Genomic DNA, 25153 nt, shown 5'->3' with positions numbered 1-25153 from the left:
TGTGCCCAGGGGACCATGTGGGGGCAGTGACAGAACCCAGGGCTCCCGTAGGCAAACAGTGTTCTCCAGCTCCTCAAACCCCCTCCTCAGTCCCTTCGGACTGTGTATAACCCTTAGCATTCCTGAACGCTCCTGGTGTTTTGTGTCTCTGAACCACGAGGCCCTGCAGCTGTAGAAGAGCAAGGTGACCACAAGCTCGCCCAGTCTTCCACCCCGATGCTCATGGCAAGTGCCAGCAAATACATTCAAAGTGAACATGTTGCTTCCGGACCAAGGTGACTGGAGCAATTCTGCTAAAACAAACACTTGGAGATAGCTTTGGGGGTGGGGGCAGGCGTGGGGTAGGGTGGGAGGTGTTAGGTGCAGAGGGAAGAGACAAGGGTTCAGTTTTGCTTCCAGTTGGTTTCCTGATCCGGAGGCGCTTTCCGTCATCTTAAGCACCTTCAGGGTGGGGGAGAGCCATTGATTTATCTCCTAAGTGATTTTTCCCCAGACCTTCCCACACCACATAATTACTTGCTGTTGTGGGCCGGGGGCGGTGCGGGTGGTGGGGGGAGATGCTGTCTTTCTGCTGTTCCACCTGGTAGGGTGGTTTTGTTTGTTAATTAGCTATTAATTGCCAGGGCTCCTGAGGACTGCCCCTGAGAGGGGGAGTTCCTGATGGGGCCTGAGAGGAGTGATCTGGGGCAAATGAGGACCCCCAGACTGGAACCAGGATCACCTCACTGGACACGGGGCTAATTTATTTCCCATGCTGTCATGTCCAGACCACAAGCTCCTGGGATAATGAGTGTTTTGTTAATTAAGTCCCATAAACACAACAGCTTAATTTCCAACACGGGGGCTGCAGCTGGTGGGTGGGAGCCGCCGGCAGCTGAGCCCGAGGCCAGGCCTGTCCTTGAAGGAGCAGGCCCTGGACTGTGGATTGGGGCGCCTGAGAGGGGAGGGAGGGTGCTGGAGGCAGGACCCTCGCCTGGTGCCTTGGCTTCTCCAGCTCTCTTTGTCTGTGCTGTGTCTCTTTGGCTTTGTCTCTTGCTCAGGGGCTGCCCCCGGTTGGCCAGAAAAGAATTTCCTGCAGTTTGTGGCAGGGCACTTCAGGGACAGAGCGTCTTTGCCCAAAGGCCCAGCTGGAAGCTTCTGGCATCGTGTTTCCTCGTCCTCTAGGTCACTTTCCTCAGGTCCACAGTCTTCTCTCTCTCTGAGATCTAGACGCTAAGTCTCAGAAGCTAAGTCTTGCTTCTCCCAGTCTCAGCTCCTCTATTTCCTGCCAGAACCACGTACGGTCTTCTGAGCCCCACCAGGAGCGATCCCTGAGCACTGGAGTAGGCCCTGAGCACCACTGGCTGTGGTCCCTAAACAAAACAAACCCCCTCAAAGACCCCTGTACTCATTCCTTTTATCCCCCAGGTTCATTCTGATAAACCACTGTAGTTTTTACTGAGAGTCAAGGTTCTTTTTGAGGGCTCTGTGTGTGTGTGTGTGTGTGTGTGTGTGTGTGTGTGTGTGTGTGTGTGCGTGCACATTTTTCTGTTTTAGTCAGTCATATCCCGCATGAATGAAACCATCTGGTAGTCATCTCTCAGGCCCATACTTATTTTACTTAGCATCATCACCTCAAGAGTCGTGCATTTTGTTCCCAAAGAAACACTTTGATCCTTTTAATAGCAGAGTAACATTCTACTGAGTTTATCAATCCCAGGTTCTCCATCCAGTATTCTGTGATTGGACATCTGTGAAAGCCAATAAATTGGCTTCATGGTTTTTTTTAAATTAATTTTTATTAAAAAATCATGATTTACAAAGTTGTCCATTATATAGTTGTTTCAAGCATTTAGTCTTCAAACACTACCAGTGTGCTCTTACCTCCAGTTTCTCTCCCAACCCTACCCTGCCCCCTTAGACACATAACAAATATACTTTATATTGCTTATTCCAACAAAACTTTAAGAAGCGACAAATAGAATAATGAGAAACTAAATCAGTAAGAGCCAATTTGTGATTGTTATATGACCTAAGTAAGAAAATTTAAAACCATTTAATACAATATAATAAAGTGCCTATTCTCATTTACATATATAAGTTTACAGCTCTGGAATCTAAAAGCATATTGCATTAAATTTTATTTTATACTCGGATCACATTATGGTAATAATCATGCTTTACCTGTCATTAATAAAACTTTAAAAGCAATTCTGTATTAATATATTTTGGAATCTACATGGAATAGGCAAATTGGCTTCGTGTTTTGGCAGCGGGGGATAATGTCGCCATAGCTCACCGACAAGCAAACATGCTCCACATCGCTCATTATCAGGGAAATGGAAAGGACACAGTTCCTTTCTAAACGGTGACAGTCTTGGCTTCTCCCATGGAATTTGGTGTCCTTTGCGCTGTGCCACACAGTAACCTTGGTGGCTCAGCTCTGTGAATCATTTCAGCCAGACCGTTGAGGTGTTGTATTACTTGGCTCCAGCTGCTATGACAAATGACTGGACTGGGGCTACCGTGGTGGTGGGGCTTCAACCCCAGAAGTTAATGTTCTGGCAGCTCCGGGTGCCTGCAATCTTGGGTTCTGGTGAGGAGTTGACTTGTGGATGGCTGTGGTCTTGCTCTTTGCTCACGAAGCCTTTCCTTCTGAGTGTGAACAGAGACTGACCAGTTCTGTGGGGTCTTTTTCTAGGACACTTCTCCCGTCCAAGTAGGTCCTCCTTCCCTTATTATCTCAGTGAAGGTTCCTTGACAGTCCTTTTGACGGCTTTTAATATAAACTTTAGGAGGCGATATTTCAGGCTGGCACTAGGATTGAGCAGAGAAATGGGTTTACCTGTTTCCCCAGAGGTCTGCTCAGAGACTCACCTAATTTTTACCCTGTGGCCTTGCTTCCTCTGAAGTAAAACATGCCTGAGATAAGGCATGAGAGAAACTAGCAGGTGTAAGGGGTGTAGTTGGTTTGGGTTCAATCTGGGTTCTAAAAGAAGCTTAACTTTCTGGCCTCTGTGTCCTCACCCGCAAAGTGGGGGATAACAGTAGCACCTACTATTACTCCAGGGCTTCTGAAGGATGAAATGAAACAGCAGGGTTTCAATCTTGGCTTGTCATTATGAGCCACCTCACAACCATCTTATCATCATCTATATCATCACCATCAACACCATCATCTTCACCATCACCATTACCATCATCGTTTCTCCTAACTACATAAGAAAAAGAGAGAAAACCAGAATATGTTGAGAACATACCATGCATGTACTAGGTAATTACAAATATGTGATTTGGGTGTTGAGGGGTTGGGATTCCATCACATCTGGCAGTGCGCAGGAGCTATTTCTGAGTCTGTGCTCAGGAGTGACCTATGGCATATAGGGGGCCGTATGCAGAAACAGGAATTTGAACTAGGGTCAGCACGACGCAAGGCAGACCCCTTAATCTTTGTATTAGCTCTCTATCTCTATGTGCTGCTTCTTATATAGACATTGATATCCTTTGTCTTTATATAATATTCTCCTATTTTTATAATATATAGGAATTTTGACAGTCCCATTTTCCTAATACATATTTTTCTTTATATATAGCAATAAATTTGTGTACTAAAAACCTGAATGTGTAATAAGAATACAAAACTCCACAAAACCCAAGAATACACGCATGTACCACTAGTTAGTGGCTAAGCTGTGCAATGAATCCTGGTCTCATTTCATCTCATTTCACCACCTGGTTGATGGAGAGGGAATGATGAAGAATTGGGGAGGGCTAGGGAGAGATGCGGGTGTACAAATTTTACTTTTATCTCAATGTGTTGTAACCAGGTTGGCTGCTATTTTTTTCTTTTTAAATTTCATCTATTTATTTATTTATTTATTTATTTATTTATTTTAATCCAATCACAGTGAGATACAAAGTTGTTCATGATTGGGTTTTAGTTATATAATGTTCTAACACCTATCCCTTCACCAGTGTACATTTCCCACCACCAATGTCCCCAGTTTCCCTCCTGCTCCTGCCACCCCTGCCTCTATGGAAGGCTCTTCTCTCTCTCTCCCTCCCTCCTTCCTTCCCTCCTCCTGCCTCATTCTTTTCTTTTGCGCATTATGGTTTGCAATACAGATACTGAAAGGGTATCATGTGTATCCCTTTATGGCTTTCAACACTCACTTCTTGTCCAGAGTGATCATTTTCAGCTATTATTGTCATACTGGTTCCTTCTTTAACCTAACTGCCCTTTGCTCCGCACCCCCTCCCCACCAAACACACACACACATACATACACACACACATACACACACACTTGTGGTAAACTTCCAACCATCGACCAGTCCTTCTAGCCCCTGTTTTCCCTGACCTTGGATATTAGTCTCATACTGTTATTTTATATCTCACAAATGAATGCAGTCATTCTATATTTGTACTTCTCCTTCTGAGTCATTTCATTCTCCATATAAATCCATTTATAAGCAAATTTCATGACTTCATTTTTCCTAACAGCTGCATAGTATTCCATTGTGCAGATGTACCATAATTTCTTTGTCCAGTCATCTGTTATTGGGCACTTGGGTTGTTTCAAGGTTTTGGCTATTGTGAATAGAATGAACATAGAAGTGCAGACGATGTTTCTGCTGTGTGCTTTCAGACCCTCAATGTATATTCCTAATAGTGGTATTGCTGGATCAAATGGGAGCTCAATTTCTAGTTTTTTGAGGAATGTCCACATTGTTTTCCAAAAAGGAGTTTTCCTAAAGATATTTTTAAGTTTTAATTGTTATCTAGGTGTGTCGCACGGTCTGGACAGGTCTAATGACCTGGCCCCTGAACTGCGCAGGAGGAAGAGAGCAGAGTGGAACGCTTTCAAGAGCGTCGAAGAAATGGTTAAGAGGACAAAGAACCTCTGGCTCTGGGCACACCTTTTTGATTCCATCCTTCTTCCTGCACTAACATACGCCTCAGAGACCTACAAAAACAGGATGAGAACTCTATTTGGGTATCCCAAAGAGAAATCAAAATAGCTATGCTTGGAGTATAATGTTTCACTCAAGTGAGAGAAGGAATCCGGAGTTCTGACCTCTGTCGATGATCAAGAATCAGGGACGCTGTCTCGTTTGCCAAGGTGTCAAAAATCAGATGGGCCCAACACGTAATGCAATTTAGAGACGACCACTGGACTAGAGCTGTACCGACTGGATTCCACAGGACATCAGAAGACTGTTCATTCAGGGTTTTGACGAAGATGTCTGAACGAACAGTTTGAGGCTCTTCCTGTTCCTGGAGCAAGCAGATACCATTGGGCTACACTAGCACGCGACAGGAACAAATGGAGATGTTACTGGCACCCGCTCGAGCAAATCGAAGACCAACCGGATGACAAGTGACAAGAAGTGACAAGTGACAATTGTTGTCTACTTTTTCAGAAGTTCTTCAAGATTTGCTACAAACCTTCCCACAGTTTCTGCCCTTAGTCCCTCCCCCAGAGACAGCTTCTGTTTTGGGCAGGAAGAAATGGACTCTTTCTAAAGGAAGTCAGCTACTATGCCTTGGACATCCTCAACAGCCTTTTGAAGAATTTCACACAATGATAAGCTGAGGACTCCTGCCAAGGACCATCTCAACTATCCTACCGCAGGTGAGGGTACATCTTGATCCTCAAAGTGGACAAAGTGGACCCATCAGCCCCTTGCCAGCCTTCAAGTGACCAGACTCTTGCCAACATCTGTAACCTTACAAAGGATCGATCCTGAGCCAGAACCAACCAGTTAATCTCTGGAATTCCTGACCCACAGAAGCTGTGTGAGATAGAAATGTTCATTGTTGCTTTATACTCCTAAGTTTTGGGTCACTTTGTAGTGTAGCAAAGATAACTAATATAGCCTGCTCTGTTGTCTTCTAGTTGTTAAAACTTCGAAAGCATTTCTGATTTCTGATCATTTATTTCATCTCTTTTAGTTTTTTTTCCTCTCTGAAAGCCTGTAGGATCTTTTCTTTGTATTCAGAGGCTTGGCATTTCCCTAACATTTCATTATAGAATACCTGGTGTGAGATGATTTTAATCTTCTCTATAAACTCTTTCAATAGAAATTCTGATTCTTCTGTTCTTAGAAATTCTTTTGAATAATTTCAGGAACATTCTTCTTCTATTCTCTCTGTTCTATCTTGCTATTACTCTCAACTTTTGACCGATTCTCCTATTTTCTCTATTAGTTTGTGATTTTGCTTTCTTCTCTGAGAGAGACTACTTCTTTATATACTAATTTTTGAGTTTTTAATGTAACTGCATTTGAAGCTTCTGATGTCCTTTTCTCTGTAGTCTGAATGTTCTTTTTTATGTTGTTTTACATTTGTTTGATGCCATATCTATTTTGAATCCCTAATAATATGTATTATTAACACACATATTAAATAAACATCTTTGCCTATAGCTTTCTTGAGATCTGATTTGCATAGAACAGTTTGTCTGGGCAAGGGTACATCCCAGTAGTTATGAGAATACTCAGACTTGTGGGATCATCACCACAGTCAGTTTTAGAACCTTTCTATTAACCAACAAAGGACTCTGGACTCTTCAATTATTCCCTCACTATAAGAGCATTCACTTAAATATTTTTAATAACTTTTTTGGCTTTATTATCATTCATTTAACTTCTTTGAATTAGTACAAGCTTTGTATTTCATTTGCTTGGGGCACATTGTAATGCCTGCACAATCTCAGCACAGTGGCACAAAAGGGCATGTTCCCCACAAGGAACATGCAATCCCCCAACTGCATTGGTGCTATAATGGTGAGCATAGCTGGCTTCCAAAAAGATCCTCCATCAAAGTCTTTAACACAATCAATATCTGTCAGGGAACCAAATATTCCTCATCTCTATGTGTTCATTGATGCTCTTATTAACTCAACCATCTCTTGGATACCTTCTTCAAGTTGGCTAGCACTGTAGCACTGTAGCACTGTCACCCCGTTGTTCATTGATTTGCTTGAGCAGGCACCAGTAACGTCGCCATTGTGAGACTTGTTACTGTTTTTGGCATACCGAATATGCCACAGGTAGTTTGCCAGGCTCTGCCATGTGGGTGGGATACTCTCGGTAGCTTGCTGGGCTCTCCAAGTTGGATAGTAAACCAAATGTGCTTTGGAAACATGCATTTGTTTTCAGCCTTTGGCAGATCCTCAGGTTCACAATGCCCCCTGCTGCCCCTCCCCCACCCTGTGAAGTAACAACATATTTTTTGAAGAGTACAATTTTTATTTAGTTTCACTTTTTTGATTGAAGAGCATGAATTTTGTCTTCCAATTGCTTCTTGTCCAGCATTCTTTGCTCTGTCTCCATCTTCCAATGACAGGGAATCTTCCCCCATGTCTGTGCCTCCTTGGGGGTTTCTTCTCATGGAAGAAGGGACATACTCTCATTGATAGGACCTGTCCATTGTGTGGGTGACACGTTGACTCTGGACTTGACCCAGGGTGACAAAAGACTTATTTGGGAGCAACCTTGGAGGTCCTCATCTTCAAGTTTCTCTTTTAGGGATGGCAGCTGCCTCAGGGAGTTTGTCTCCTGGCTGGTGGTAAGGTTCTTGCTGTGATGATTCTGAGAATCAAGTGGATGGAGAGACTGGGTAGTTTTATTGAAAACTACTGAGTATGTGCAGATTCTCTTGATATCTCTTGTCTTCAGCAAGGAACATGCTCCCCTTAGTGCTTGGTGCCTCACACTAGAGATCTGAAGAAAAATAGTTCTCATCACTGATAGCGAAGGTGGAAATGGCTTCTCTGTGAAAGAGTTGGGGAAAAGATCGAGGGACCTGGTTTCTAAATTAAACCACTTTTTATTAATATTTATTCAACAAACATTTATACAACTGCAAGTTCTTGAGGTATCTCTTCTTAATTTCTTGCAATTGTGATAAGAACAAAAATTGAGATCTACTCCCTAACAGATAAAAAGAAAAAAATTTTTTTCAGTTCTTGGGCACAATCCACAGTGCTCAAGGCTTACTTTTGGATCTGAGTTCAGGAATCCCTAATGTTAGTGCTCAGGGGACCACATGTAGTATCAGGGATTGAACTGGACTTGACCCATGTGAAGCAAACACCTTAACCTCTGTACTATCTTTCTGGTCTAAAGGATTTTGGAGGGAGGTGGGGACACACTTGATAGTACCAGGGCTTTCTCCTGGCACTGTGTTTAGGGATCACTCCTGGTGGGCTTGGGGAACCGTATAGGATGCCAGGGGTCAAAGCTGGGGTGGTCCTACCAAATAAATGCCCTACCCACTGTACTATCACTCCAGCCTCCAGATTTTTAAAAAGGGAGCCAGGATAAAATCCAGGATCTCATCTATGCAATGCAGACGCTTGACTTCTGAGCTACATTCCTGGTTTCTTAATAGATTCTTAAATGAACAGTGCAGCATTGTTATCTGGAGGCACAATATTGTACATTAGGTCTCTAGAACTTATTAATCTTGCATAATTGAAGTTTCTGCCCATTGATGAACAACTCCCCATTTTCCTTTCCCTTCAGCCCCTCAGCAACCACATTTCCATTTTTCGTTTCATTGAATTTGACTATATGAGATACTTCATATGAGTGAAATCATGTAATATTTGCACTACAACAACTTTTGTATAAATACCCAAAAGTGAGATTGCTGAATCATATCATAGTTCTGTCTACAAAACCTCCTTACAATTTCTTCATAGCCCCTGTGCCATTTTGCATTCCTAGCCAGGTATTTTACTAAGATTTAAAAAAATGCTTTTGGTTTGAGCTACACTTGGTGTGGTTCAGGGGCTACTCCGTATGTGGAACTCGGGGAGCAAAGTGATGCTGGGGCTCAAACTCCAGCCGCACCTTTTACAAAGCATGTGCTCAGCTTTTTGAACCATCTTCCCAGATCTCTTTCCTAAGCTTTTTACAGGTTCTCCTTTTAGAGACACTCACCCATCTCCCCTGAAAGTGGTACTCAGTACCTTCAGGTCCAGAGCCTTTTGGGAATTCTAAGGGGAAGCAGGTTGGTTTCTGCTTTGCCCACTGTTAGCTTAGGATCCAGTGTTCTCTGGCATGTTAGTTTGGTCCCACAAGAGGTAGACCCCATGTTACCAGAGATTTATTGGGGGAAAGCATCTCTAAGGGGAAAAGAAAGAGGATGCTAGAGGAAAACACAGATTTAACCACTGTGGAGGCAGAAGAGAAGGAAGCAATTTGGGTAGAAGAAAGCAGAACAGCTCTATGTAGATTCAATGAAATTTCAGCAAAGGTGATGGGTAGCAAATCAACTCCTGTGTACAGGGAAGTCTGTCTTAGTCTCTGCAGTGCTCAGGCAGCATTGGAGGTGGGGAATTTGTTCATGACTCAGAGCATAGCGGTGTGGGTCGTGGAGCTGGAGATCTGAAAGGCATATTCTCATGGCTGTCACACAGACACATCTGAGTGGGGGGTGGGAGCAATTATTTTCAACAAACAACACCCAACAGATTTTCTTAAAGGACTTAATCTACAAGAATGAGAAATAAGAGGGTTGGAGCGATAGCACAGCGGGTAGGGCGTTTGCCTTGCACGTGGCCGACCCGGGTTCGATCCCCGGCATCCCATATGGTCCCCCAAGCACCGCCAGGAGTAATTCCTGAGTGCAAAGCCAGGAGTAACCCCTGAGCATCGCTGGGTGTGACCCAAAAAGCAAAAAAAAAAAAGAATGAGAAATAAGAGACTAGAAAGAGTGATAGAATAAAGTTTTGGAAATAGGTTTTTGATCCTGGGTGGACACCTAGAAAACCTTCTGTAGAGATCATGTGTTTCCAGTCCTTCTGGGCCAACAGAATATAAATCTGCCTTTGAGCACAGCTTTGGTCACTCCCTCCTCCACCCAACTCCCCTGGTGAATATGTAATCCTTTCCTTTGTTACAGAGACCTCTAAGAACTTCTGACAACTAAATGCATTTATATATAATGGTGGTGTTGTATGCCTTTCATGTATACAATAGGGGCTTAGTATACATGTACAGAACTAGTGGGTTATTGTGGTTCCATGTAAAATATTCATTGCATCCTATTTTCCACATAGCAGGAATTAGAGACTTGGGATCTAACTGTGGTAACACAGGCAGAAGTGCCATGATAAAGATGCTATGACAAAGGGTACCATGGCAGAATCAATAATGAGTACTACATTTTGCTCCCAAGGTCTATGGAAAACTGTCTAGAGGTTATGGTTTGAGTCTTCGGTGACAAGTAGGATTGGGCCAGGAAGTGCAAGGAAGAACACTTAAAACAGGGAGAAGAGAAAGAGAAGAGTCAAAGTGTGCAAAGTCAGAGAACCTGAGGAAGCTTGAGCAGCTCAGCATCACTGGAGGATAGAGCATAAGGACACGTGGGGAGAGATGGGCGGACCTGAGTGGGAGCATGGTGGGAGACTAAGGAGTTGGGGCTTTGACAGGGTTGGTTTATCTGCCCATGGCTGGTAGTTGGGCAATTCCCTGAACTACCACCATGCTCTCCCAAGTCTCTTGGAACTTTCTCAATCTTTCAGGCGCCCTGGGATGTTGGGCTTGGCTGACTGGGGAACTTTCCCGCGATGGTGCTGTCCTAACATTTCATCCGATTAGATGAGCTTGTGTCTATGACTTTGCCTTCCTTCTTCCAGTAGAAAACTTCAGCAGGATCCCTGCCCTCTTTCTCCCTCTCCCAGAGTCTGCTAAATTGCACTCCACCCTCTCTCCCTTGCAGGAAGCTAGCTGATTTTGAGGAGAGAATGCCTATTTAGGGTTTACCAAGTTCCCCAGGAATTAGATACTTCCAGGTGGGGCAGAGGGAAGGGAAATGGGAGGGAGATCAGACACTGTGCCAATCCTGCTTGAATTGTGTGCTGTTGGATGTCCTTTGGCTCTTTTAATGAGCATGCATTGGCTGATGCCCTCTCTGTGCACAGTCCTATACTAGTTAAATGAGACTAAAGGAGTTAGACAGACTAGGGGGAGGGGAGGACTTGAGTGTCCTGTGAGCCCAGCAAGACTCAAATTCTCACCTTGCTCAGGAAGTTGAGTACTGTCGTGTCTCTTAGGGTGATGAAACGAGTTGGAGAGGTCACAAGATTCACCCTAAGCCCCCATAGCTCTATTCTCCTGAATAACTACTGTGTCCCCAATATCTTTCCAAATATCACCATAGTTACTCACAGACCACTCTGGGTGGCATTGCCTGCTCCTGCCTCTGGAAGGACAGGAAGTATTTATGAATCTGATGGATGGAGAGTGTTCCAGAGTTTTAGATGGAGTTACCTGACATGGGTGAGGAGACTGGGTGGGTGGCCCCAGATCATTCTAATCCCTTTTCTTCTACTATGAAGAATAGTAGTTCCCAGGTCTCTGGGCCCTGGTGAGCGATGCCCATAGTTCATGTATTTGGAGGGGGCACCATTAGGATTTTTGCTCCTTGGCACGTCTGACCAGTGGGGTTGGGTGTGTGTGCTGGGCTGTCAGGAAGAGTTATCTCCAGACAGCCCCTCGGCCCGCCTGCTTTCTCCTCCATGGTCCCCTCCTAATTCATTTTCCTCCTTTAATGTACTGTTGTGAAGCTTCCTCTCCCATTAGGGCCTGTAATGTGCACCGATTCCCTTCAGCTTGACTGCCTTTAATAGGCAGCGTAAATAGAATTTAGTGTGGCGTGCACTAACATCTCTATCCATTGTCCAGAGATTAAATACTTGCCACCGATGGTTCATGCATCATCAGCCCCGAGCACAGTTTCATAGCTCCCAACCAAAGGAGGATATTAAATTAATTTGCAGGTTGCTTTAGCAAAACCTAACAACAGGAAAAAAAAACCCTCCACAGGAGGAAAAGGCGGGGTGAGATGATGTGTCTGCCCAGCATCAATCATGGAGTGGGTGTGGGAGTGGTTTGAAGGCAGGGAGGGGGCTCTCTGGGTGCCCTGGAGGGCCACTTCCATGTCTGGGCTGGCTACTATCCCCCCTAGTACCCCCATCTTGGTCCCTTGCCAGCCTTTCTTTCAGATCTGGAATCTGGTATGATGAGACAATGGAGTAAGGGATGGAGAAGGGGGTGCAGAATCGATGGGACCCAAGTCCAGAATACAGGGCCTACTTCCTTCTCCAGCTCAGTCAAGGGACAACATGTGGAATACTATGTGGTCCTGGGTAGGGAGTTCCCCAAAATGTCCCTTTAAATCTTTTGGGTTCCTTTGGCTTTCTTCCTCATTGGGGGCCCTGCCTTGTGACCTGCCTGAGAAAATTGGTCTATAGGCAGCAGGGGGAGGGTCAATGCAAGCTTCAGGGGTATGTTTGGAGATTTTTGTGGCTTGGTAATTGGTGGTTTGTGTCACGGGCTACCACCACATACTAAACCTGCAAGCATGGTGAAGACACAGGCCCCTGTCCCACGGGCTGTGACTCAGGGTGAGAAGAGATGGATTGGGGGCACAGTGTGGATGAACCCAAGAAGATAGTCAGTCTCCAGGTGGGAAAAGGGGACACAAGACCATTCTGCTGCTACCCTCCATACCATTGCTCGGGAGGATATTAAAAATTAATCAGGCCACTTTTCCCGGTGTTAGGCAAAAGCCTTAGGATGCTTTTCAGCAAGGACAATAGGGCCACCTGGACTGGATGGACTGGCAACCCAGCAGAGTTTGGGTTACTTGTGGAACTGGAAACAACGGGGGCATTGCTGGCAGACTAGATGTGGTCACGCAGGATGACCTGAAGCTGGTTTGTGTGGCCATCTTTCCTGATAGGAGCTCATTGGATAAGTCAATGCCACATCGAGTGACACTCCAGCCTCTGATTCTTCCCAGGTGGGCACAGGCGTGGTGTAAAGAGTCGTTCCTACTCTTAGCGGATGCCTCCAAGTATGCGGCCCTTCCCTGCAGTGCAGGATTATGGTGGGTTTCTGTGGCTCTGGGAAGCCAAGCTTGGAGGAGTGGGGGTCCCCATGGCAGCTGAAGTCAATTGCTCCCCGATGAACCTCCACCAGTGGCCTCCACTTGCGGTGGTTTATTAGCAGCTTTTAACACCATCATTTGGACTAATTGGAAATGGGAGCAATGCTAATATGCCCCTTTACATTTCATTCCATTTTTATTTTCAAAAGATGCTAAAAGCACATATCAAGTAGTTTCTGGGGAAAAGAAATAAAAAGGTCTCCCCTCTGGCTGCTGCCATGGTGTAATCTCCCAAAAGCATCCGACATGGGTGATTCTGGAGGTTCATTAGCATGATTTAAGGGGTCCCAGGGACCCTGATATAAAACCAGCACAATAGGTTCCTGGGAGGCGTTCTTCCCCTGGTCAGCTTTGCCTGGTCCAGATGGAGAAGAGCTGGGCAGGGAAGGCCTTTCGCTACTGACCCGTCACTATTGCCCTGTGTGGGGCTTGGGTGTGATGATGGCAATTTAGGGGAATGAATGGATTTGTGTCCATGTTCTTTTGGCTTGGGAGTTCAAGTGCAATGAGTGTAAGATCTGATGAACCTCATTTAAGGTCAGAGTTCACCTCCTCATCCAAGAGATCATTCTCCATTTGTCCTTCCAATCCCCAGTTCCTTTCCCTGCCCTTCTCCACACTCCCAGATTTCCTCATGGCTTCTCGTTGGGTTCAGCCATGGGGGCACTGGCAGGAGATCAGAGCGTGGAAGGAAAGTGCTCCCCTCCTGCTCTGGGTGATCCTAGCTCTGCACTCGCTGTCCTTGTAGAACTCTGCAGCCGCTGGACAGCCTCTTTACACAGCCCCTGTTCCCTTCCAACCCATGGGTGGGAATACATCCCACTGCACCCCAGCCCTTGCTTTTTCCAGAACGTGGTCTGCACCTCTGCACAATCTCTTCGTTTGCGCTGCAGCATGAATTTCTCTTCTCTCAGTCGGAGAGGATAACATTTTCCTTCATGGGACTCCTGACATCACTATCAAAAGACAGTAAAGGTGTTGTGTGGCCCCCAAAGCTCCATCTGTCCTATTGGGGCACACTCTTGCCCAAGGCTGAGCCATGGATGTATCTTTTCCTTCCTCTTGGATATAGGGGTGTGGGTCCACCCTTTTGGCCTCTGGCCATCTGAGTAAGGACTGCTCAACCCAGTCCTCATCTTGCTCCTGGTTCCTTGCCCCTTTCCAGGTAAGAGATGGTGAGCCTGGGTTCCCATCAGGGGATGGACACCCAGACTCCTTCTAGGCCATCTTGAGAGCATTTCCACCAAGCCTTTCACCCCTTCCATGAGTCCTCTTAGACTATTGTTGCATTGGTCTGACCAGTCTGTCTCCCATTGAATACCCCAGAACACACATCCTAGTGGTCAGGAGCTATTTGCAGAATCATATCCCCTTTCTGAGGATCGGTGTTTGTCATTGAGGAGACTTTCTGCCCAACTCTGAAGGTCACAGGCATCATGGCAGACTAAGTGTGGGGTTTTCAGTAGGATCTCTTAGAGGCCACGGTGGGGGGTGTGGACAAGCTGGTGACTATTCACCAAGGAGTTTCACATAAGCCATGGTCCAAGAGAGCTTGGCTAGAGCTCTGGTGAGCAGCTTTCAACATCTATCCTCCCAGGTCTCATGCCATTGTTCTGGTGGAAGAGAGGCAGCTGAGAATAAGTTAAGGACCCCTAGAATAGTCAGAATTCTGGATCACTTCAGCTAGCGCCCTCCCTCTGTCTACCCGGTGCTGTACTATGCTCCAGAGTTCAGATGTTGATTGGGACTTACATACTATCCCCTTCTAACATGCCCAGGATTTTGAGGTCTTCTGGACTCTCAGAATATTTATCTATAATAGGCCCGGGGGTCGTTTGAGAACCCGGAGATTCTGTGGTTCTGTGTGGAGAAACTCAGGTTTCTCAAACTTGCAGCCGCTGGCATTTCAGGCTGGGTGGTTTTTTGCTGTGTAGAGTACCAATCTGAGCACTGCCAGGTGCTTCCCACGTGGGAGCATGAGGAAGTGGTGGGGACTAAGCAGGCAGAGGTCTGCCAAAGCTGGAGATTTGATTCGGGCAGGGGTGAGTGGCACTTGGAGACTCCCCCGCCCCCAACACAGTTGTAAAAATGAGTGAGTAGAGGCTTATCGAGCAGCCCAGTGCCACTCAGTATTTCCAAGTGAACCCCGGAATTAGACTTTGGGGTTCGATACTCTGAGGCACTCTTGCCTGGGTTTGGGGGCGGGGAGTCTGGCCTGGCTGGCTTTGCGGGAGGTCCATATATCAGCGGGCACTCACCCTGGCCTCCTCTCCCTTCTGGCACCATCCTGTGTGTTACCCAGTCTTCCTCAGCCCTGACCCTTCCCCTGGTTCCTTTAGCTTTGACCCACAAGAGGGTCAGGTACTGGGAGAGCTGTTAGGCCACTCCAGTGGACCGAGTCTGGTGGCTGCCCTGGGTTTTCTGCACTGCATGGAGTTTCCTGTGACTTTTCGGAGCCCCTCACTCGCAGCCCTGCCACTCGGGACTGTGCCAGGGGTGCTGCAGCGCCACACGGGGACCCAAGGCCCAGATGGATATGAGGAAGAAGGGGCACGAAGAAGCAACATCTTAGGGGCTTTCATGCCTCGCCCCTTAGGACTCCAACTGTGGGTCATGCTGCAGATGTCACTGGACACTCCCAAGCCCCAGGCCCACCGGCCCAAAGAAATCCAGGAGTGTTCTGAGCTGGGCAAGAATCTTCCTCCGCTCAGTCCCACAGAGTCCCCAGGCGTGGGCCTGTGGCAGCTCCTGGGCAGGCCCTGGGTGGTCATGCCCATGGTCACCCTCCCCTACTCAGCGCCTGGTGAGCTGGAGCCCCCCGGAGGGAGCCCCCCGCCTCCCCCCCCCCCCGCAGTATATTTCCAGGCTCCAGCTCGTCTTACTCTCTCCCAGGTGAGAACAAAGATGCCAGGTTAAACCTGGCGTTCAGTGAGACAACAAATCTGTGCTTACCGTTCGCTTATGCCAAGTGTTGCACGCAACAGGAACTTAGTGTGCATCTGAGATACGGATTTCACTGGCTGCTCTGCTTTGTTGTCTGGTTTCTGCACTGCCCTGTGTCACCTCAGACCTATGCTCCCTCCCCTCCACTGCCCCCCTGAAAGCAGTTTTGATATTGGTGTGTGTGTGTGTGTGTGTGTGTGTGTGTGTGTGTGTGTGTGTGTGTGTGCTTCCAGGGACAGGGCTCAAGCTCAGGCATCACACATACAAGGTGCTCTACGCTGGGTCTCAGCCACCAACGAGAAGTCTGGTTTGGATTGGATCCACCCCTTCTGCCTCACAAGGTTCCCTCACAAGGTTAGTCTGAGATTCAGGCTTCAAGAGCTCTGGGGTGTTGTCCAGAGCAGGTTGGCTGAGTCTTGGTTCCCACTGGCCTCGAGGATGGGGGACTGGGCAGGTGGGCGGGGGGCGGTGCCTGGGAGAGTCCTGGGCACCTCAGTCCTGCAGCTTGCATCTGCTCGGCTCCTGATTGCCCACCCCCCTTTATTCCACCTCCCGCAGCTCTGTGAGACTGGTGCCAATCAGGTCTTATTGGGAAACTGAGGCACAGAGAAGTTAAGGGCCATCAAGGTCACACCACAGGTAGGTGGTGGAGAGCTGATAGGTGGGACTTGATTCTGGCACCAAGGCTGGGCTCCATGCTGCTGATCTGCTCTGCTCTCCTGCCCAGGGCCTGGCCTTCTTGCTTCTGGGGGTGTCACCAGCTCTGGGGGTGGGGGGACTCCATGGAGGGGGGGTGCCGCAACTCAGGCATGAGGCTGGCTCGGGAACATTTCCACATGGCCCCCCTCCACGTTGCCCCCCCACCCCCTCCTCCCTCGTCCTGTGCAGCTGTGTAATGAGCCCACATCTGTTACCACCACATGTTGCTCCGTGCTACGCAGATGTAAAGTCTCAATTTTTCTAATTAGCAGCAACACGAAGTCTATCTTCATTTTCTCCTCCCCTCCCTCTAATAAACGTGATATTAACAAGGTTACACGTCTGCGTTTTTTGCTGGGTGTAATTGAATCAGGCTGCAGATTTGATTAGTGGGTGTGGGGTGCTGGGGTCTGGTCAGGCTGAGGGTCTGCTGGGGGGAGGGAGGGACTGGGTCCCTGCCTCAGATGGGCCTCGGGATGGAGAGAAAGAAGGAAGAAATGTCAAGAAGAGAGAAGGGAGGGAAGAGGGAGAAAGCCCCCCCCCCAGAGGCAGAGAGACACAGACACAAAGAAAAGGCGGGGGTAGGGGGGTGCGGAGGGGTGGGGGGTGGAGTTTGGAGAGAGAAAGAGAGAGAGGGAGCGGGAGAGAGACACACATGTATACACACACAGCATGTGAGTGAGCAATAGACAAAGGAAGGCAGAGATGTGGGGGCCGGGGGCAGGAAGGACAGTGTGTGTCCCCTGTCCCCTTTCTGAGGTGGTACCTGGGCAGAGCCTGACCCTGGGATGTTGCTAGGGTGCACAGACACAGCAGGCCCGACTGCCTGCCTCCGCAGAGGCCGGGCACTGCCAGCCAGATCCCTGGCTTTGCAGTAGGTGAACAGGGCCCAGCCAATGCTGCTCTCTGCCCCCTATTTTCTCCAGCTCTAAAAAGTGGTTTCGAAATTCTAGTTCCTCTGAGGAGCCATTCCCCCCCTCCCCCACCCCTGTGACACACACGCACTTCACCTCGCTCTAGAAGGGAAGCCTGGGACTGGTGACTGGTGAAGGTTGTGCCATTTGTAAGAGCCTCAGGGTTGACAACTGCATTTGAGTTGTTCCATCAAGCATCCCTTGTCCAGCTGCCCCTGGACAGAACCAGGCAGGGGATGAGAAAACAACTATGTGGAGTGGGACCCCTTCTGCCAGGGGCCCTTGGCAATGGTTCTCTCTGAGGACACCCACCCCCCACATTTATGGTTTCCATTGGGTTCTGTCCCCCTCCGTGTCCTGGCACGTTCCATCCTGGGTCTATACAGGTACCAGAGTGGAGTGCTGAGCTGAGTGCCTGCTCACACCTGGCTGCCTGCCTTGTTGCTTTGTCCTTTATCACACAGCTGAACTCCTGTGTCTTTCCCGATCTGGGCCTTTCCTGATGTACTGTGGACCTGGGTCCTCTCATTGGTGACCACCCAGTGTGAGTGTCTCTGCTTCTGTGAGCATCTCACTATCTTCACTGCATTTCTGGCTGGTACTCAGTTTGTGTATTAATGTGGTGTAGCTGTGTGTTTTGTGTGAGTGTGTGTTTGTGCATATGTATGCACATGTGAGTGCATGTGTGAGGTGTGACTGTGTGTGTGTTTGTTTATGTGCGTGGTGTGGCTGGGTGTGCTTGTGTGTTTATGTGTGTGGTGTAGCTAGATGTGTGGTATGTATGCATGGATGAGCATGTGTGTGGGTGTGTGTGCATGTGTGTGGTGTGGCTGGGTGTGTGTGCGCTGTATAACTGGATGTGTGGTGTATGAGTGTGAGTATGTGTGCATGGCTGGATTGTGCATATGTGCCCACACATGTGTGTGTGTCTGTGTGTGCAACTTTGTACATGTGTGATGTGACTGGGTGTCCGCTTGCCAATGATGATGGTGCAGGAGGAAGGCAGGGTGTTGGCTGTGGCTGTAGTGCTGTCCCCGTTCCTGCTGTGACAATTTCTCCGGCTGATGACTCCCTCCCCTGGGCCAGGGGAGGCGCTGAGAAGCTTCTGTCAAGGGGCAGTGGCTTTTCCCCCCTCGCTTAAATGAGATATGAATAATTGATTCGGCTCCTGAATAATTAATCAGATATTCAATAAGGAAAGTAATTGTTTGGCACATCCCCCGATGGATGGCCTGGCTCAGCCGCCGCCCCACAGGGGCTCGGAGGCTGGCGTGGGCTCTGGGCCCTGCAGGAGCCCTGTGCCAGCTGGGGGAGGTCACCTTGTCTGCCCTCTGGCACTCTGGTGGCTCACTGTCTCCCCTGGGCATCACTGGCCACCTCCTTAAGGTAGCAGGACCTGGGCTTCTCAGTCTCTTGTCACTGCTTCTCCTCAACTCGTCACTGCTCATTCCCTGGTCCCCTGGGCTATGGGGTGCCCCACTTCTGTACTTGGGGGGGACCTCGCAGGAAGCTCCCTGTGTATGATTTCCTACATGAGCGAATAGGTACTTCTGTGTGATGGACCATACATACCACACTAATCCACACAAACGCCAGACACCAAACATACCAACACATGCAGAAACGTGTACCATGCACACTACACATATATCCTGAACACACCCACCAAACGTGTATGCTATGCACACAAGTACAAAGACCACCCATGCGACACATACCATATAGACTCACCCATGTAAATATTCAGACACACACCACAGTATGTATACTGTATACACTTCCATGCAAACCACATATCACAACACATAGCCACTGATCATATAAACTCATCCGGCTCACACACCACATACCTTACACAAACACACGCAATCTGCACAGATACGCATATCAGATGCACATAAATACCTACAAAAACACAGCACACACAGAGGACACATATCCATCATACCACCTCCTGAGCACATATGCTAAATGCCCCACCCACATGCATGTCACCTCAATACCCTGACAGTCCCAGTGGTGCACAAAGCTTTCTCCTGGCTCTGCACTCAGAAATTACTCCTGGCAGACTCAGAGGACCTTACGGGATGCTGGGATTGAACCCGGGTTGGCTACGTGCAAGACAAGTGGCTACGGGCTGTGCTCTCTCTCAGGCCCCAGGGAGTAAGGGTTAACTAAGAAGAGGCCCCTCCCTTCTGTGGGGCCCTATCAGTCCAGCCGTGCAGAGGCAGCTCTGGCCCCTCAGTCCTGCCCCGGAGCTGGAGGGGGGTCTCCATGTCTTCCAAGACGCATTCCTGGTGGACAGGGCCAAGTGTGGCTGCTTTGGGAAAGGACGGCCAGGGCGTGCTTGCCAGGAACAGGGCCAGGAGAGGAGGACTGCGGCTCCCCACAGAGGGAAGCCAGAGGCTGGGTGGTCTCAGCTCCCAACTGAGAGATGAACACAGCTGAGGAGAGAAGGGCATGGAAGTCTCTGTGTGCGTCAGTGTGTGTGTGCGGTGTGGCTGTGTGAGACTGTGAGTGCAGATATGCCTGTATACAGGTGTCTGCCCATGTATAGGTTGTGTGTGTGTGCGTGTGTGCACATGCGCGCCTGTGTGTGGTTATGTATGTAGGTGTATATGCTTCTAGTTATGTGTAGTTATGCATGCATATTTCTAGGTGTGTGCAGTCATGTGTGTAGATGTGTATATTTCTAGTTGTGTATAGCTCTGTATGTATTTTCACACACGTGTGTAGGTATGTGCCTTGTGGTTGTGTGTTTAGGTATGTGTTCAGTTATGTGTGTAGGTTGTGTGTATTTCCAGGTGTGTGTATTTTAGGTGTGTGTCTGTGTATGTGTGTTTGTGTATGGTGTGTGTGCAGTTACTTGTGTAGGGGTGTTTATTTCCAGGTGTGTATCTGTGTGTGGGTATGTATGTTTAGGTATGTGCAATTAGGTGTATTTCCAGATGTGTATAGTGTGAGTGTGTAGGTGTGTGCCTGTGTGGGTGTGTGTCTATGTTTGTCTGTGTGCGGGTATGTATCTAGGGTTTGTCTGTGTGTGGGACTGTGCCTATGTGCCGAAGCTTGTCTTTGTGGGGGTATGTGCCTGTGTGGATGTATGTATGTGCCATTACATGTGCAGTTTTTTGTGTGTATTTCCAGGTGTGTGTGTGAGTGCTTGCAGGTTGCAGGTGTGCACTTACCTGGGTGTGTGGAGGGCACTTAAGCAGGTGCCCACTGAGCCTGACAGGTGCAGGAAAAGCCCCAGAACCCCTGTGCCCCCTCCCAGGTCCTGAGTCCCACTGTTTCAAGGCCACTGGTGTGTGACTGCTCACCAGGCCTTGTCCTGGGTGGGGGGAGAACAGCAGCAGGGGCTGGGCCTGGGGCTGGGCCTGAGCCAGCTGGAGAAGTGGGTGCAACTAGCTGAGCAGCTGGGAGCCTGCACGGAGGTCCCGTGGCCCCCGGCAGAGTGGCTTCCAGTTCTGTTTTGAGTCATCTGACAAGCCATCACCAAGAATCTTCAGGGTGACCCACTGAAGGGCAGCCGCTTCCTAATCTCAAAGCCGCATTTCCAGCTGCTCCTCTGAGGTCGTCCTGGACAGGCCCCCCGCCCCCTGGCCTGTACATGGGTTCTGGTTCCTTGGAACACTCAGTTCTAATTCCGCTTCACCTGACTCCCTCAGGGCTGGGGGAGGCCGAGGAAGCTGACCAGAATAGGGATCCTTGGCTCTAAAATTTTCCAGTGAGGATAAATGGGGGTAGATGAACTAGTCTAGCTTGGCGGGGGCTGAGTCCTTTCAGCCAGGGGCCCTGTGCTCCACTGTGGACCCCACAATATGCCAAAGGGGGCACTGGTGAAAATTACATTCATGAGGAGCCCTGGCAGGAGAGTGGGGGCAGTAGGAAGGATGGTGGTGGTGGTGGGAGGCAGCTGGTGTCCAGGGAGGAAATAAGGCTGGGAGGAGGCCACCGTCTCTCATGTAACTGGGTGTGACAGTCATGAACAATCTTTAAAAATTTGTTTGAAATAAATGTCTTTATGGTTTATTATCAGCCGATGTCTGACATATGAACTGGCACCATCCTGCAAATTCTGGCTGCCTTTTCCCACCCCCCGGTATCCTCTCTACATTAAGTTTGCTTCAACTTATCCTTTTCTACCCAGAAAAGTTTACCCTGTCCTGGGTATATGAAATAGCTAACATAAGTGGTCCCTTCCAGCCTTTTTTCCTTCCCGAGACCTTTCTGAACTACCCAGTCTGGCGTGGTGGTCCCCCATCACTATGAGTTTTCAATAGGTCCCTCGTGGAATGCCCTCTTGGGGGCCAGGTGATCCCTAGTGAAGAAATTCTGCTCCGACGCAGTGTTAGTTAAAATGGGCAATGTCACCTGGGGTGGGCACTGGGATGACCCAGGAGGGTGGCAGTTGTCTCAGCTGTGACTGGGAGACATTCTGTTTGCTTCTGCAAAGGAGGTAAATTTTTGGGCTGGGAGTATTGTTTTTTTTTCCAAAATGGGGTGGTAGGTAAGTAAGTCTGGAACCCTTTGTCTAGAAGGTGCTGTCTCCACTCCTTGTCTCCCTGAGCCCCTCATGATGGGAGTTACCATGGTTTCTGGAGCCCCCAGTTTCTCTTCACTGCGTGAGATCCTGCACTGGTACTGTAAGAAACAGGCCCCCGTGGGCACCAAACAAGGGGTGGTGGTGGGGATATAGCAGGTCTATCCTCAGCTAGGAGCATGATTTGGAGACACATCCAAAGGATTTGGGATTCCTTTCCCCAGAGGAATGGTACCCCAGCTGCACTCCACTGGGATGCTTACCAAAGGGATAGAGATGGGTGGAAAGGATGAGCAGGGTTCATTTTGGAGGGCGGGGAGTGGCGGGGTGGAAAGGCACTGAGACTTTGGCAGTGCTAGATATGACCTATACACCTATACACGGGCACACCGTTAGCTGGTTTTTGTGTTCCTTCTGTTTGACTTTCTTGCATCATCTCTCTGGCAAACAACAAGTTTTCAAGTGTATGTCTTAGGGGAAGCTTATTGGCTCAGGTCTGAAGTGGAAGGGAGACCCAAACTTACTCCCTCTTGGACTCTTGTCCTTTGTGCTACTCTGGAGATTCAAAGTACCAAGGGGTCCTTTACTTCTGACTCCAGGACAGAGCTCAACACTTGAGCAAAAAGAACATTCTTTGAGGGGAGGGGGCACATCTGGTAGCGGCCAGGGATTACTCTGGTTCTGCACTCAGAAATGACTCCTGGCAGTGCTCAGGGGACCGGATGGGATGCTGAGATTGAACCCAGGTCAGTCATATGTAAGGCAAATGCCCTACCCTTTGTTCTATCGCTCGGGCCCTGAATAGAACATTTTTACATTCAAACTTTCCGACCCAGCATGAAATAAAAACCATCCACTGGATTCTTGGTCTGTATGCTTGGTTGGAAAGAATACGGTCAGCGTCGCTGAAACAAAGTCATTTGTTGAGTTGGCTATTCTCACAGGCTTTTTCTCATCCAAGTGTCAGCAGAAACATTTCTCTTCTCAATGGTCCAAGTTCCCAGTATCTTTAAAAACCCTTCCAACTACTTAGACAACCCATGCTTGAGCACCTGACTCTCCGCTGTGACCTCAATTGGAATTTAGTGGAGAAGCGCTCAGTGTTCAGTTCTGGGGGCGGTTGATCCCTGTCGTTGCCCCACTTTGGTGCAACTTCTTTGTTAAAACAGCTGCACATCCGTCTGAGGTTTGCATGCTGCCCAATTCCAGAGAGTGCCGTTTGCATGGACTGATGCGAATGACATGCTTGCTATCTGTGCAGTTTGCAGCCTGAGAAACTGCACGTGATGATCCTGCTCTCAAAACAAAACCCACACTGAACCAACCAAGCAAGCAAAGGAAACACAGAGCACCTCTATTCCTGCTCCTGGTTCTTGCTAAGAGGGTGGGAGAACAATTTACATTTTGATGATTGAACTTGCTTGAAAGTCCTCCGGCCAGCCACAGGGATCTGACATACTTGCTGTTAGTAAGTACAGGAGATGTGGGTATGGGAAAGCGACCAGGAGGGACATCCAGAAGAGATTTTGCCTCATCTTTAGACTCGGGGAACACGCCCCTTAGGATGGTGCTTCCAGGGGCCCCTCACTGCCCAGGCTTAGCCTTTGATTAGTGGCTCCTGTATTTATATCTGGGCTCATTCCTGGTTCTCTCGGACTCTCTCAGATTCCAGAGACCTATGATCCACACCAGCCACCTCAACTTTTTCAGATTTGCCAACGGACAGACCAAGAGGCTCCGAGAAAGACTTAAGGAAAACCCGACTGTTGGCACACTGGGGAAGTGAAGAGTGCAGGGGGGAGGTGAGGTGGGGTGGAGGGTGGAGCATTTGAAAAGAAAACGCCGCCTGGGGCCTCCGCTCTGGCGTATTTATGCACGTCCAGAAATGGCTTCATGCATGCGGGCGCAATTCAATGACTCATCAATGAAGCCCCCTCGCACCCCCTACCTCCACCCCCCGCCTCCAATAACATTTACAGTAAATCTATCGCACTGACCATTAAATCCAAGGCCGCCTCCAGCGACCGCTTCGATGGGGTGCTGACAGCCTACGGGTTAATAATGACGCAGATGCTAACCTGTTTATTGATTTGCTTTTTGTTCCCTTCATCCTCACTCACTCCTTCTCCCTCTCAGAGGAGAAATCTTGGAATCAGTAATCAGGTGACAGTCTGCCTCCCCCGCTCCAGCAGCCCCACCCCCAACACACCCCCCCTCCATCTCCGTCCCCAGCCATGTCATCCTGCTTAAACTCTCAGAGACAAATGACCCCTACCTCCCCGGCTCCCGCCAACCATTCACTCTCCAGTTACTCTGCACAAAATGCCGCATCTGTCACTGGAGCCAGCAGACAGAAAAAAACATTAACACAGACATGGAAAGCTTTTAACTTTGACAAGAGGAGTGCAGCAAAGTTTTATATTTAGCCCCTCCAGTAGAGGCCCTGGTCAGTCCATTAGGGGGCTTGTCAGACGTAGGGGGGGCTTAGTGGGAGAGGGCAGCGATAGGGGGCTTGGTGGGGGGTGTGGCCAGCTTGGGCCAAGGAAAGTGGACAAGGTTCCGTGTCCCCCAGTCGGACGGCTTCCCTATTAGGGACCTGAGGGAAGAGCCCAGGGCAGGGCTTCTTTCTTGGGTAGAGATTTAATTTTACTTATTTGCTTTTCTTTTTTATTTTTTAAAAATTTATTCTTTTATTGAATCACCATGTGGAAAGTTACAAAGCTTTCAGGTTTAAGTCTCAGTTGTACAATACTGTGTATAACAATACTGTGATTCTTGGTGGTGGAATATGTGCACTGGTAAAGAGATGGGTGTTTGAGCATTGTATAACTTGCTTTGTTTTTGAGCCTTGCCCAGAGATGCTCAGTGGCTACTCCCAGCTCAGTGCTCAGGGCTGGTTCCTGGTGATTTACTCAGGGGAGGATGCAGTGCCAGGGCTCAAATCCGAGCTCCCTGCCTGTGCTCAGCCCAGGAGCAGTCTCTCTGGCTTAGAGGTTTAACCCACGGTTTAGAGGTTTAACCTCCAACTAGAAGAAGTTAAGGAGTGTTGTAGCATAAAGCTGACTGGTTTTCTGGTCATAGTGTCGATATCTCCTAGTAATATGTATCTTTC

The sequence above is a fragment of the Sorex araneus genome, chromosome 5 (genome assembly GCF_027595985.1).
Source record: "Sorex araneus isolate mSorAra2 chromosome 5, mSorAra2.pri, whole genome shotgun sequence".
Taxonomy (NCBI): Eukaryota; Metazoa; Chordata; class Mammalia; order Eulipotyphla; family Soricidae; genus Sorex; species Sorex araneus.
The sequence above is the reverse complement of the archived record's forward strand: the minus strand, read 5'-3'. Positions refer to the sequence as shown.